We start from the raw sequence: 14,810 nt of genomic DNA on the forward strand, positions 1-14,810 counted from the left end.
ATAGTTTCCCAAACACGGATTTGAGACTCACCGGTCTGTACTTTCCTGGATTATCCCTTTTTCACTTCTTGAACAGATGAAAAAACATTAGCTACTTGTCAATCCTCCAGGACTTTTCCAGTGGCTAGGGAGGATATAAAAATCTTGGTCAAGGCCCCAGCAAACACCACTCTTTCCGCTCTCTACCTGGGGTAGATACCAACAGGCCTTGGAGACTTACCCACCTTTAGTGCTCTTCAAGAGATCCAACACCACTTCTTCCTTGATCTCAAATGCCCTAGGATATTAGCATGCTCCACATGAATCTCACTACCTTCTATATCCATCTACACATTAATGTTGCTCAGGGTCCTGCCATTAACTGTATATTTACCGACAAAGTATTCACTTAGGATCTCGCCAACATCCTCTACTTCCAAGCACAAGTTATCTCCTTTATCCTCGAGTGGTCTTACCTTCTCCCTGGTTATCCTCTTGTTTTAAAATTATGTACAGAATGCTTTGGGATTCTGTTTAACCCTTCTTGCCAAGGTCATTCATGGTACTTTCCTGTTCTCCTAATTCCCTGCATGAGTTCTTTACTGCTACCTTTATATTCCTCACGGGCCCTGTCTGAGGTTAGCTTCCTAAAACTTATAGATGTTTCTTTTTCCTTTGGACAAAATTCATGACCTCCAGTGTCATCCCTCATATTTGGATTTCCAGAAGGCATTTGACAAGGTACCATACAAAAAGGCTGCTGCATAAGATAAAGGTGAATGATGTTGTGGGTAACATATTAGCATGGATAGAAGATTGATTAACTAACAGAAAGCAAAGAACAGAGATAAATGGGAATTTTCTGATTGGCGATCAGTGGCTAGTTGTGTGCCTCAGATATCAATGTTGGGACCACAATCGTTTACAATTGATGATTTAGAATTGGGGGCCAACTGTGTATTAAATTTCACAAATGACAGAGATGAGTGGTAGGGTAAAGCGTGAAGAGGACAATGAAAGTCTGCAGAAGGATACAGGAAGTTTAAGTGAATGGGGAAGGGTCTAGCAGATGGAGTACAATGATGGTAAGTATGAAGTCATCCATTTTGGTAGCAATTACGGAAAAATGGTGCAAAATTGTAGCATGCTGCTATGCAGAGGGACCTGGGCAGCCTTGTGTATGAATCACAAAACGTTTGCAGATGCAGCAGGTAATTAAGACAACAAATGGAATAGTGTCCTTCATTGCTAGAGCGATGCCGTTTAAAAATAGGGAGACTTTGCTACAGTTGTATAGGGTCCTGGTGAGCTAGACGTAGAGTACTTTGTACAGTTTTAGTCTCCTCACTTGAGAAAGGATGTACCGGCACTGGAGGGGGTGCAAAGGAGGTTCACGAGGTTGATTCCGAATTGAAAAGGTTGCCTTATGAGGAGAGATTGAGTAGACTAGGATTGCGCTCACTGGAATTTAGAAGAATGAGGAGTGATCTTATAGAAACATACAAAATTATGAAGGAAATAGATAGGTAAGAAACATGGAAGTTGTTTCCACTAATGGGTGAAACTACAGCCTCAAAAAATGGGGGAATAGATTTAAAACTGAGTTGAGGATGAGCTTTTTCACCCAAAAAGTCGTGTATCTGTGGAATTCTCCGCCCAATGAAACAGTTGAGGTTCCTTGGTTGAATGTTTTAAAGGCAAAGACAGACAGACCTTCGAACAGTAAAGGAATTGAGGGTTTATGGCAAATGGGAGGGTGAGTAGAGCTGAGTCCACAAAAAGATCAGCCATGATCTTATTGAATGCCGGAGCAAGCTGGAAGAGGCAGATGGCCGACTCCTGCTTTATTTCTTATGTCCTTAGCTACCATCCTTGTCGTTCCTCCTTACTGGAATAGGCCAGTTCTGAACTCTGATTAGTAGGTCTTTAAATAACTCTCACATATCAATGTAGACTTGTTCAATAACAGCTCCTCCCAATTAATACCGCTTAGCTCCTACCTAATACTGATGTAATTTTCCCTCCCCCAATTTAGTATCTTCCCAAGGTCCTGATTGTTCATAGCTGTCTTAAAATGTAAGGAGAGGTGATCACCCCATTTAAGAAGCTCCTGATTCAGTGTTTTTTTTCCACCCCAAGTAGGAGTCAGCTACAGGTTTTTTTGCTCCAGGATAGGGGAGGCAGTGGCCTAATGGGATTATCACTGGACTGTTAATTCAGAGACCTAAATAACATTCTGGGGCCTGGGTTCGAATCCCACCACTGCAGATGGTGGAATTTGAATTCAATACAAAAAAAGAGTCAGGGATTAAGAATCTAATGATGACTATGAATCCATTGCCTAATGTCAGGAAAAACCCACCTGGTTCATTAATGCCCTTTAGGGAAGGAAACTGCCATGCTTACATGGTCCAGCCTACATGTGACTCCAGACCCACAGCAATGTGGTTGACTCTGGGCTGCCCCCAGGCAATCAGGGATGGACAATAAACACTGCCCAGACAGTGATGTCCTCCTGCTGTTAACAAATAAAAGGATTCTACATCTTCTGATCCAAGATCATTTCTTGCTCTGCTACTTATTTCATCACTTAAAACCTTTCCCTCCTGCCGGGACTTTTGGAATGTAACATAGCCCTGCATATTTACGTCCAGTGTTGATCTCCTTATAATTATGCCTTTGTAATAGCTATAAAATCATGCCCATTAAACTATATGTGTGTTATTACTTTGTTCATTTTGTTCTGAATACAATGAGCACATATGCAAAGAGCCATTAAATTTTGCTTCATAACTTTATTTCACCTCGTGACACTACTTACAGCTGTTTTCTGTTTGACAAGCTATATTTTCCAGTGCCACGCTGAGTATTATTATCCTAATAATACGTTAATCTCAGTCTGTGTGTATTTCTGAGCTAATGTGCTCTTGTGGTCTAATGAGTTGCGGTGGTCACAGTTCTAGGACAGCCACTTCATACCCCTATTCTAAGGTAAGAAAAGACAATCTCTTGCTCTGAGCTCTGCAAACCAGGCAATGTCAAAAAGGAAACAAGTACAAAAGAATTTCACACAGATTTGGAAAGTCAAGAATATCAAAATTAACTGCTGAATTCCAAATCAACATTAAAAGAGATCACCCTACTTAGTGGCCACAACATCCCACTTTCTACTCCTCAAACAATCCAAAAGCTGAACTATCCATATATCTCTGAACTTTTGTTTGTTGAGCTGATTTCCTGTTTCTTGTGCATATTTGTGGTGTCTTATGACTTTTTGCATTTAGCAATTAATAAACTCACACTTTCGGTAAAACCTAGTTTTATAGAATCCCCAGTGTGGAAACAGGCCATTCAGCTCAACAAGTCCAAAGCAACCTTCCAAAGAGCATTCCACCCAGACCCATTTCCCATTCCCCTACTCTATCCCTGTAATCCTGCATTTCCCATGCCTAATGTACCTAACCTGCACATCTCTGGACTGTGGAAGGAATCCGGAGTAGCCAGCAGAAACCCACACAGACAAGGGGAGAATGTGTAAACTCCACACAGACAGTCAGAGGCTGGAATCGAACTCAGGGCCCTGGTACTGTGAAGTAGCAGTACTAACGACTGAGTCACCATGTCACCCCTGCTCAAACATAAATTCAGTTGGTCTGCTTAGAAGGTATCCACAAGGAAAAGGATCCTTTTTAAAATCAGCTTAATTCCTGCAAACTGAGGCGGATATACGTGAGTGAATAAAGGAAGGGAGTCAGTTCATCCTCCTCACGAGGGAGCTTAACAATTTAAGACAACTCAGTCAACTAGGGAGCCTGGCCTGGCGACTGGTCAAAACAATAATGATTCGATATGAATTAGTTACAGTGCAGCTGTTAACAGTAATCCTCCATCCCTATGTGGGAGCGAGATTCAGCATTCAAGATCAAAAATGAAACACTTGAACAAGGTAGTTCAAAACACCCAGTTCTCTGATTGAGGTTGTTGACTTGCTCACCGAGCTGGCTTGTCCTCATTCCGACGTTTCGGCACCATGCTAGGTGACATCATCAGTACAGCCTCCAATGAAACAATGTAATTCTACTCTGTTTGGAATTTATACTGCCCGGTCTGTTACGGTGAGAACTGTCATTTCCGATTTTGATCTGCATGGGTTTGTATTTGGGGGTCCAATTGTCTATGTTTGTTGGTTGCATTATGGGTGGAGAACCATGCCTGTAGGAATTCTTGTGTGGGTCTATGCTTGGCTTGGGCTACTATGGTTACCTTGTCCCAGTTTCGCATGAGGCGCATCGTTTTCCACCCATTCTCCAGCCTCACATTCTTGGTCTCTTCAATTTGAATATGATCACACAACCATATACTTTATGACAAACAATAGAGTCTTACCTCCCAAAAATCTACAAACAGGACTGTCCAGAAAGATCCACCTGTTCTAATGAGATAATCTTCTGCTGAAGGGACTCTGAAATGTCTGCATTCTTCCTCAACTGAGCATTCCTTGCATTCGTGGTTGACAGAGCTCTCAGCCATATCCAACCCATCTCCTACACTTTGGCCCAGACCCCTGATGAGGTAGCCTGGTCCTCAATGACCAACCCAATGTCCACATCTAGTAGAACATTAACCAAGGTTTCCAGCAAGATTCCACCAGACATATATTCCCCTCCCCACTCTTGTCAGTCTACCGCAAGAACCATTCCCTCAAGACACGTTAGTGCACTCCTTATCCAGTCCCAACACCTCCCCCATACCCTAACAGCACTTTCCATGCAATCACAGAAGGCATAACACCTGCCCATTTACTTCCTCCCTCCTCATTATCCAAGGCTTCCAGGTGAAGCAGCAACTTACCCACACTTCACTCAATCTAGTCTACTGTATTCACTGCTCACAATATGGTCTCCTCTACATTGAAACGCAGACTGGGCAACCACTTCACAGAACATCTACGTCCTGCCCATAAGAACGACCCCAAGTTTCCAACTGCCTGGCACTCGAACACCCCATCATGTTCCCAGGCCAAAATCTCTGTCACAGGCTTGCTGCAGTGCTCCAGGGAGTGCAAGTTAGAAGAAAAAAAGAAATTCACGTTCCACTTGGGGATCCTACAGACTTAACTTCGAGTTCAATAACTTTACAGCCTGGTTCCATTCTGCAATGCTTTTTACTCACCCCCCCACATCCAATCCTGTTATGACAAGGCCTGCTCTCAACACAGACTACCCATTCTCTGCTACCCTCAGCACTCATTGTCAAGTCTAGTTTCTCTTCTGCCCTGGCCTGCTATCCATAATCCTCTTCTTTGTGTACCAGTTTCGCATCTTTCTCGGTGTCTGGGCTCCATCTCTATGCATCTGTTCATCTCATCATTGAGCATCTGACAGTCCAGTGCTCCCTTAATATTTACTCTCTCACACAATGCAACACTGCTCTCTGTCAGTGAAGCATTCAGATTAGATTAGATTAGATTAGATTTCCTACAGTGTGGAAACATGCCCTTCTGCCCAACAAGTCCACATCGCCCCTTGAAGCATCCCACCCAGACCCATTCCCCTATAACCCACACACCCCTGAACACTATGGGCAATTTAGCATGGCCAATCCACCTAGCCTGCACATCTTTGGTCTGTGGGAGGAAACCGGAGCACCCGGAGAAAACCCACGCAGTCACGGGGAGAATGTGCAAACTCCACATAGACAGTCACCCAAGGTTGGAATTGAACCTGGGTTCCTGGCGCTGTGAAGCTGCAGTGCTAACCACTGAGCCGTCCCAACGATATGTGGCACTCATACATTATGGTGAGGCATTCCCTCAGTCATAACGGCACTCCCTCAGTACTAATTCTCCTACAGTCCGTCACGCCCTCACGCTCTAAATGTCTGACATTTCTTCAAGTCTGGCCCCATTGAGATAATCTCTCATTACTGACTCTCTTTCAATGAGGCATTTCCTCAGTACTGACCCTCAGTACTTTGCCAATGAGCCACTACTTCTCGTACTAATCATGTGGCACTCCCTCAATTCTGACCCCATTACAATAATGTGTAGATGCGGGTATTGGACTGGGGTGGACAAAGTCAAAAGTCACATGATACCAGGTGAGAGTCCAACAGGTTTACTTGATATCACAGGCTCTCTGAGCACTGCTCCTTTATCACCTGATTTAATCTGAGGGCATTCCCTCAATTCTGACCCTCTGACAATGAGGCACTGCCTCAGAACAGAACCTTCTTCAGCACTGACTGTGACTTCACCAGATGAAGCGACAGGCCGCAATGTCAACTTTTGTGCTCCTAAGATGCTGCTTGGCCTGCTGTGTTCATCCAGCTCCACACTTTGTTATCGCGTGCTTCAAAAGCTTGTGATTTCAAATAAACCAGCTGTACTAAAACCTGGTGTCATGTGACTTCTGAAAGCCATTACAATGAGGCATTGCTTCAGTATTGACGTCAGACATTAATGCACTTCATCAGTACTGACACTGAATGTGGTAATCCTGCAGTACCGACCTGAGACAGTGCAGCACTTCCTCTGTCCTGACCCTCTGATAATCAGGTGTTTCCTCAGGACTAGACGTTTCAGTGCTGCATTCTTTCAGCACTGACCGTCTAATAGAGTGCACTCCCTTAATTCTGACCCTCCGACAGTGCAACACTCCCTCAGGACTGAGCCTCCGACTGAGTAGCAATGTGGCAAACCCTCAGTGCAAATCCTCAGAGCGCGGCTGTCCCTCAGTTCTGATCCTCCAATCAAGTGGCACTCCCTCAATTCTGACACCATTATAATGAGGTGCTGTCTCAGTACTAACCCTCTGACAATGATGCACTTGCATAGTATTCACGCTCTGACAAAGTGATACTCCCTCGGGATTGCATCTCTGATTTTGTGGCAATCCCTCAGCACCGACATGCTGAAGTGATGCACTTCCTGACAGTGTGGCATTCCCTTAATTCTGACCCCATTAGAATGCGGCGCTCCCTCAGAAGTACAAAGGGATGTTGGTCCAGGATTCTCTAAAGGTTAACTTGCAGGTAGAGTCTGTAATTAAGAAAGCAAATGTAATGTTGGCGTTTATCTCAAGAGGGTTGGAATATAAAAGCAGCAATGTGCTTCTGAGGCTTTATAAAGCTCTAGTTAGGCCCTATTTAGAATACTGTGTCCAATTTTGGGCCCCACACCTCAGGAAGGACATACTGGAGCGTGTCCAGCGGAGATTCACACGGATGATCCCTGGAATGGTAGGTTTAACGTATGATGAACGGCTAAGGATCCTGGGATTGTACTCATTAGAGTTTAGAAGGTTGAGGGGAGATCTAATAGAAACTTACAAGATAATGTATGGTTTAGAAGGGGTGGACGCTGGGAAGTTGTTTCCGTTAGGCGGGGAGACTAGGACCCATGGGCACAGCCTTAAAATTAGAGGGGGTAAATTTAAAACAGAAATGAGACAACATTTCTTCAGCCAGAGTGTGGTGGGCTTGTGGAATTCATTGCCACGGAGTGCAGTGAAGGCTGGGACGTTGGTCTCTTCAAGGCAGAGATCGACAAATTCTTGATCTCATAAGGAATCAAGGGCCATGGGGAGAGTGCAGAGAAGTGGAGTTGAAGTGCCCATCAGCCATGATTTAAATGGCAGAGTGGTCTTGATGGGCCGAATGGCCTTACTTCCACTTATGTCTTATGGTCTCCCTCAGAACTAACACTAATTTTGTGGCCCTCCCTCAATTCTGACTCCATTACACTGAGGCACTAACTCATAACAGGCCCCCTGACAATGAGGCAGAAACATTGCACTGACTCTCCAGCAATGAGGCACTCCCACAGAACTGAGGCTCTGACAACGATGCACTCCCCCAGTACTGTCCCTCTGATCATAATGCACCCACTTAGTACTACTCACTCACACTGTCTGGTATTGATCTTCTAATTATAAAGGCGCACATTCATCAAGCCCATTACAATGAAACTGAACGGCTAATCACGGGACACTGCCTCAATTCTGACTTCATTAGTTAGAAGAATACATCACACTGAAGCCTCTGGCAATGAGATAGTGCTTCGGCACTGACCCTCTAAATGTGCGTTTAAACCCTCAATTCTGATCCCGTTACAATGAGACATTGTCAGATGGTCCTACTGAGGCAATGAGACATTGCCTCAGTACTGATCCTCTGATGGAGCTGCAATACTTCAGCAGTGACCCTCTAAATATGTGGCAAAAACTCAATTCTGACCTTCTGAAAGTGAGACACTGCCTCAGACTCACTGACGATAAAGCAGTTCCCTTAGAGCTGACTCCCTTACAATACTACCTAAGTACTGAGCCACTAAACGAGAGGGACTCCCTCAGTTCTGAGTGCTGTATAATGGGGCATTGCCTCAGCATTGACCCTCTAACAATGAAGCACTCCCCTAGTACTGACCATCTGACAAAGAGACATCTTCCGTACCGACCCCTTAATTGTGTGGCAGTCCCTCAAATCTGAAGGCTTTATAATGAGGCATTGCTTCAATATTGACCCTCTGAGTATAGTGTGTTCATACAATTCTGACCCTCTGACAGAGCTGCAACACCTCACTGCAGACATGCTAATTGCTTGGCTCTCCCACAATTCTGACCGAGTACATTGAGACACTGCATCAGAAGTGACTTCTGAAAGTGGCACTCCCTCAGTCCTGACCATATAATCATGTGGCACTCCATTAATTCTGACCACAGTATATTGAGACCCACGAAGTGCTGAACCTCGATAAATGAGGCACTCTCTCTGGATTGAACATCCAGCAATAAGATCAGAGATAATGGGAACTGCAGATGCTGGAGAGTCCAAGAACACAAATTGTGGAGCTGGATGAACACAGCAGGCCAAGCAGCATCTTAGGAGCACAAAAGCTGATGTTTTGGGCCTGGATACTTCATCAGAAAAGGGGAATGGGGAGAGAAGGGGAGGCAGAACGAAGATGGATAGAGGAGAAGATAGGTGGAGAGGAGAGTATAGGTGGGTAGGTAGGAAGGGTATAGGTCAGTGTGGGGAGGACAGACAGGTCAAGGAGGTGGGATGAGGTTAGTAGGTAGGAAGTGGAGGTGCAGCTTGGAGGTGGGAAGAGGGGATAGGTGAGAGGAAGAACAGGTTAGGGAGGCAGGGATGAGCAGGGCTGGTTTTGGGATGCGGTGGGGGGCAGAGGGGAGATTTTGAAGCTTGTGAAATTCACATTGATACCATTGGGCTGCAGGGTTCCCAAGCAGAATATGAGCTGCTGTTCCTGCAACCTTCAGGTGGCATCATTATGGCACTGCAGGAGGCCCAGGATGGACTTGTCATCTAAGGAATGATAGGGTGAGTTGAAATGGTACACAACTGGGAGGTGCAGTTGTTTATTGCGAACTGAGCATAGATGTTCTGCAAAGCAGTCCCCAAGCCATCACTTGGTTTCCCCAATGTAGAGGAAGCCACAACGGGTACAGCAGATGCAGTATACCTCATTGGCGGATGTGCAGGTGAACATCTGCTTGATGTGGCAAGTCATCTTGGGGCATGGGATGGGGGTGAGGCAGGTGGTGTGGGGGCAAGTGTAGCACTTACTGCGGTCACAGGGGAAAGTGTCGGGTGTGGTGGGGTTGGAGGGAGTGTGGAGCAGACAAGGGAGTCCTGGAGAGTGTGGTCTCTCCAGAAGGCAGACAAGGGTGGTGATGGAAAAATATCTTTAGTGGTGGGGTCAGATTGTAGATGGCAGAAGTGTCAGAGGATGATGCGTTGTATGCGGAGGTTGGTGGGGTGGTATGAGGACTAGGGGGATTCTCTTTAGGCTGTTATTGCAGGGGCAGGGTGTGAGGGATGAGGTGCGGCAAACTCGGTCGAGGGTGCTCTCAACCACCAAGGAGGGTGAAATCGCGGTCGTTGAAGAATGAGGACATCTGGGATGTGCGGGAGTGGAATGCCTCATCCTGGGAGTAGATGCGGCAGAGGCGAAGGAATTGGAAATAGGGGATGGAGTTTTTGCAGGAAGGTGGGTGGGAGGAGGTGTATTCGAGGAGCTGTGGGAGTCGGTAGACTTGAAATGGATATTCGTTGCTGGGTGGTTGCCTGAGATGGAGACAGAGAGGTCTACGAAGGTGTGGATGGTGAAGGATGTGTTGGAGATGGTCCAGGTGCTCTGTCTTCATACCTACTAACCTCATCCCACCCCCTTGACCTGTCCCTCCTCCCCAGACTTACCTATCCCCTCCCTACCTCACCAGCAATAAGATGCTGCCCTCAAAATTGGAATGCTTGATATCAGCAGGTCATCAGTAGTGACCCTCTGATATAGCTGGAAGACCTACGAAGCAATTTCGAGACAGAGGGTCATGTTCTGAGGTGGTGCCTCACTGTCTGAGGGTCAGGAGTGCGTGAGTGCATCATTGTCAGAGGATTAAATTGAGCCAATCCCTCATTTTCATTTGGTCAGAACTGAGAGAATTTGAAACATTTAGGGGTTTGATAATGAGCACTACAGCATTGTCAAGGGTCAATACTGAGAAAGGGCCTTATTAACAGATGGTCAGTCTTGAGGAAGTACCTTATTGTCAGAGAATCAGTTCTGAGGCAGTACCTCACTGTATGAGGGTCAAATATAAGGTGCCTCATTGTCAGAGGGTCAGTTCTGAGACAGTACCTCTGTCAGAGCATCAGTGCTGAAGCAGGTCCCTACTATAAGCATTGAGAGAATGCATTACTGTCAGAGGATCTACACTGTAAAATGATCAGTACTGATAGAGTGCCACATATCTAGAAGATCAGTAGAAGTAATCCAGCACTGTCAGAGGGTAAATCCTGATGAATTGCCTGATTTTCAATGGGTCAGTTCTGAAGCAGTGCCTTTTGTCAGAGGGTCAATATTGAGACAGTGCCTCATTGTATTGGGATCAGAATTGAGAGGGTCTCATGATTTGAACATCAGCACTGAGGTACTGCAGCTCTGTTAGAGGTTAGGTACTGAGGGAGTGCCTTTTTGTCCCCGATCAGTCCACAGGGACTGCCTCATTGTCAGGCTTAGTTTTGAGGCAGTGCCTCTTTGTCAGAGTATCAGTATTTAAGGAGTGCATCGTTGTCAGAGAGTCAGAACAAAGGGACTGAATTAGTAACAGTTGGTCAATACTTAGCCAGTGCCTTAGTATAAGAAGGTCGGAACTGAGGGAGTGTGGCATAATTAGTTTGCCAGTACTCATGGAGTGCATAATTGTCAGAGGGTTAATAGTGAGGTACTGCAACATTGTGTTAGGATCAGAACGGAGGTCATGCCACAGCATTACACAGTTACTGCAGCTCTATCAGAGTGTCAGCACTGAGAGAGTGCCTCATTGTCAGGGTTTGAGCCAGAACTGAGGGAGTGCATTTACAACAGAGTGTCAATACTCAAGCCAGTGCCTTATTGTAATGGGGTCAGAATTGAGGGTGTGCTACACGAATAGAGGGACAGTAGTGAGGAGCTGCAGCAGCTCAGAACAGAGGAATGCAGTATTGTCAGAGGGAAAGTTCTCAGGCTGTGCTTCAATGTAGATGGAGGGAGTGCCTTAAGTTTAGAGAGTCAGTAACTAGGAACTGCAACACTCGGAGGGTCAATTTTGAGGGAGGGCTTCATTGTTAGAGAGTTTCAGTACCTGTCAGATTGAGGGAACTGGGGAAATGCATTAATGACAGGGGGTCAACACTAAGCCAGTGCGATAACCTAAGGGGTTCAGACTTGAGGGTGTGCCACACATTTAGAGGGTCAATACAGAGGTATTTGCAGCAGTGTGGGAGTGCCTATTTATCGTTAGGTAAGTACTGAGAACTATGAATTAGTTTTGGACTCACGTACCTTGGGAAAAATACCCTGGCTATTCATCTTAATGATTTTATAAACCTCTATAACATCACCATCAGACTGATGCTCCAGAGAGGATAACCCTAGCCTATTCAGCCTCTCCTTATACCGCAAACCCTCCAAACTGTTGGTCACAGGCCTCCAGTCCAAAAAGCAATCGTCGGCCACCACCCTGTCTTCTGCCTTCAAGCCAATTTTTGTATCCAAAATGGCACGTTCTCCCTGTATTCCATGTGATCTAACCTTGTTCACCAGTCTACCGTGGGCATCAAGGCTCTCAGACCTACTCTGACTGCAATCCTTTGAAGACCCCTTTCTTTTTCTCAACAGCCCTGCAAAAAAATTTCTCTTGTGAAGACAATCCAGCAGGTTGTAGTGGAATCCTTCAGGGGTTGATACTGGGACGTTTGCTGTTCCTGATATATAATTAATGATCCTGATTGTGATGTGTAGGGAACAATTTCCAAGTTTGCAGATGCAATTAAATCTGGAAGAATTGGAAATCGTGAGGAGAATTGTGTGGAACTCCAAAAGAACGTTGAGAAGTTGGTGAGTAGGTACACAGGTGGAAGATGACATTCAATACACAGAAGAGTGAGGTGATGCACTTTGATTAGAAGAACACTGAAAGAAAATGTAAAATACAGTGTACAATGCTAAAGAGGGTCCATTGCAGAACGGCCTGAGTGTAGATGTGCTCAGATCAACTGAAGGTAGCAGTACAGCTGGAGAGAGCAGTAAATAATGCACACAGTGTTCCTGGCTTTATTAACAGTGGCATAGAGTATAAAAGTAATAAGCTGACACTGAACTTGTACAAGACCTCAGCTGGAGTACTGTGTACAGTTGTGGGCTCCACATTGTGGGAAAAATGCAAATGCTTTGATGTGCCAAAGCATATTAATACAATGGCTCCAGGTATGAAAAGCTTCAGGTGCATGAATAGATTGGGGCTGTTCAATCTCATTAGCAGGCTGAGAGGAGATGGGATTGAGGTTTTTGAAATCACGAGTGGGCTGGGCAGAGTAGATAGGGAGAAGATGTCCCTGCTCGTAGAAAAGACAAGAATGAAAGAGCACAGATTTAGTCATGTGCAAATGTGGTAAAGGTGATGTGACAAAAAAAGCTTTTTCACACAGCATTTTGTTAGGTTGTGGTGTGCACTGCTGTAATTGTAATGAATGAGGTTCCATGGAGTCCTACAAGAGGGCATTGGATGAAAATGGTGTGTAGGGGAGAGGCAGAAAGATGATTAGCACAAGATGATACAGGCAACCAGCACGTGGCCTCCTTCCTCTTCTGCAATATTTCCATGATTCAGTGTACATAGAACAGTACAGGCCCTTCAGCCCAAGATGTTGTGCTGACCTATTATCCTACTCTCAGATCAAACTAACCTGCATACCTTTCATTTTACTATCGTCCATGTGCCTATCCAAGAGTCACTTAAATGTCCCTAACGTACCTGGCTCTACTACCACGGCTGGCAGTGCATTCCACGCACCCATCACATTCTGTGTAAAGAACCTACCTCTGATATCTCCCCATACCTTCCTCCAATCACCTTAAAATTATGATCTCTCATGATAGTCATTTCCGGCCTGGGAAACAGTCTCCGACTATCCATTCCTAAACTACCTCCATGTTTCTGTCGTGCATTTCCCTGAGAACATCTGTTCCCAATTTATGGTCCACAGTTCCTGCCTGATAGCATTGTAATTGCCCCTCCAAATTAAATACTTTCCCACATCATCTACTTCTATCCCTCTCCATGACTACAGTAAAGGACAGGGAGTTGTGATGACTATCACTAAATGCTCTCCTACCAAAAGATCTGACACCTGGCCTTGTTCGTTGCTAAGCACCAAATCCAATGCCGTGTCCCCTCTCGTCAGCCTATCTACATATTGAGTCAGGAATCCTCCCTGGACACCTGACAAAATCTGCTCCATCCAAACTATTTGCGCTAAGGAGGACCCAGTCGATATTAGGGATGTTGAAGTCACCCATGACAACAACCCTAGTACCACTGCACCTTTCCAAAAATCTGCCTCCCAATCTGTTCAGTGTCTCCGTTGCTACTGGGGGGGGGGGGGTCTATAGAAAATGCCCAATAAAATGACTGCGCTGATCCTGTTTCTAACTTCCACCCTTACTGACGCAGTAGACAAAACCTCCCTTTCTGCAGCTGTGATACTATCCCTGATTAACAATGCCACTCTCTCACCTTTTTGGCCTCCCTCCTCCTATTTCTTTTGAAAGATCTAAACTTGGAACATCCAATCATTCTTGACCCTGTACCCAAATATTACCTGAAGTATCTTACAAACACCAACAGAAACAGAACTGGTGCTACATAACCATCTTGCAAAGAATTAGCTCAACTTCAAAATGGTTTCTCCACACTCTCCGAAGACAGATTACATCAGGGTTAAAATGACACAGGCACAGAGGGTCAATACTGAAGCAGCACCTCATTGTAACAGGGTTAGAACTGTAGGAGTGCATTACTATAAAAGGGTCAATGAGGCAATGCCTCATTGCAAGGGGATCAGATTTGAGTGTGTGCCACATGCTTAGATGGTCAGTCCAGAAGTAGTGCAGCACTGTCAGTGAGTCAGTTCAGAGGCAATGCCTCTTTGCCAGAGGTTCATTACTAAGGCACTGTTTCATTGTAAGAGGGTAAGAATTGAGGGAGAGTCACATACTTAGATCGTCAGTACAGCAATACGGTATTGCAGTTCCATCAAAGGGTATGTGCCTCATTATAAAGGGACTAGAAATGAGAGAGGGTAAGAACTGATAATTGCAGCACTGTGTGAGAGTCAGATCTGAAGGATTGCCTTGTTGTTAGAGGTTCAGTATGGATGGTGCATCATTATCAGACAGTCAATACAAGGTACTCACTCAGAACTGACCTTCTGATAGTCAGTCTATCCCTCAGTACTGGACATCTGACAGTGCTGCACTACCTCCGTACTGA

This window comes from Stegostoma tigrinum, chromosome 10, assembly GCF_030684315.1.
Source record: "Stegostoma tigrinum isolate sSteTig4 chromosome 10, sSteTig4.hap1, whole genome shotgun sequence".
NCBI classification, from domain to species: Eukaryota; Metazoa; Chordata; class Chondrichthyes; order Orectolobiformes; family Stegostomatidae; genus Stegostoma; species Stegostoma tigrinum.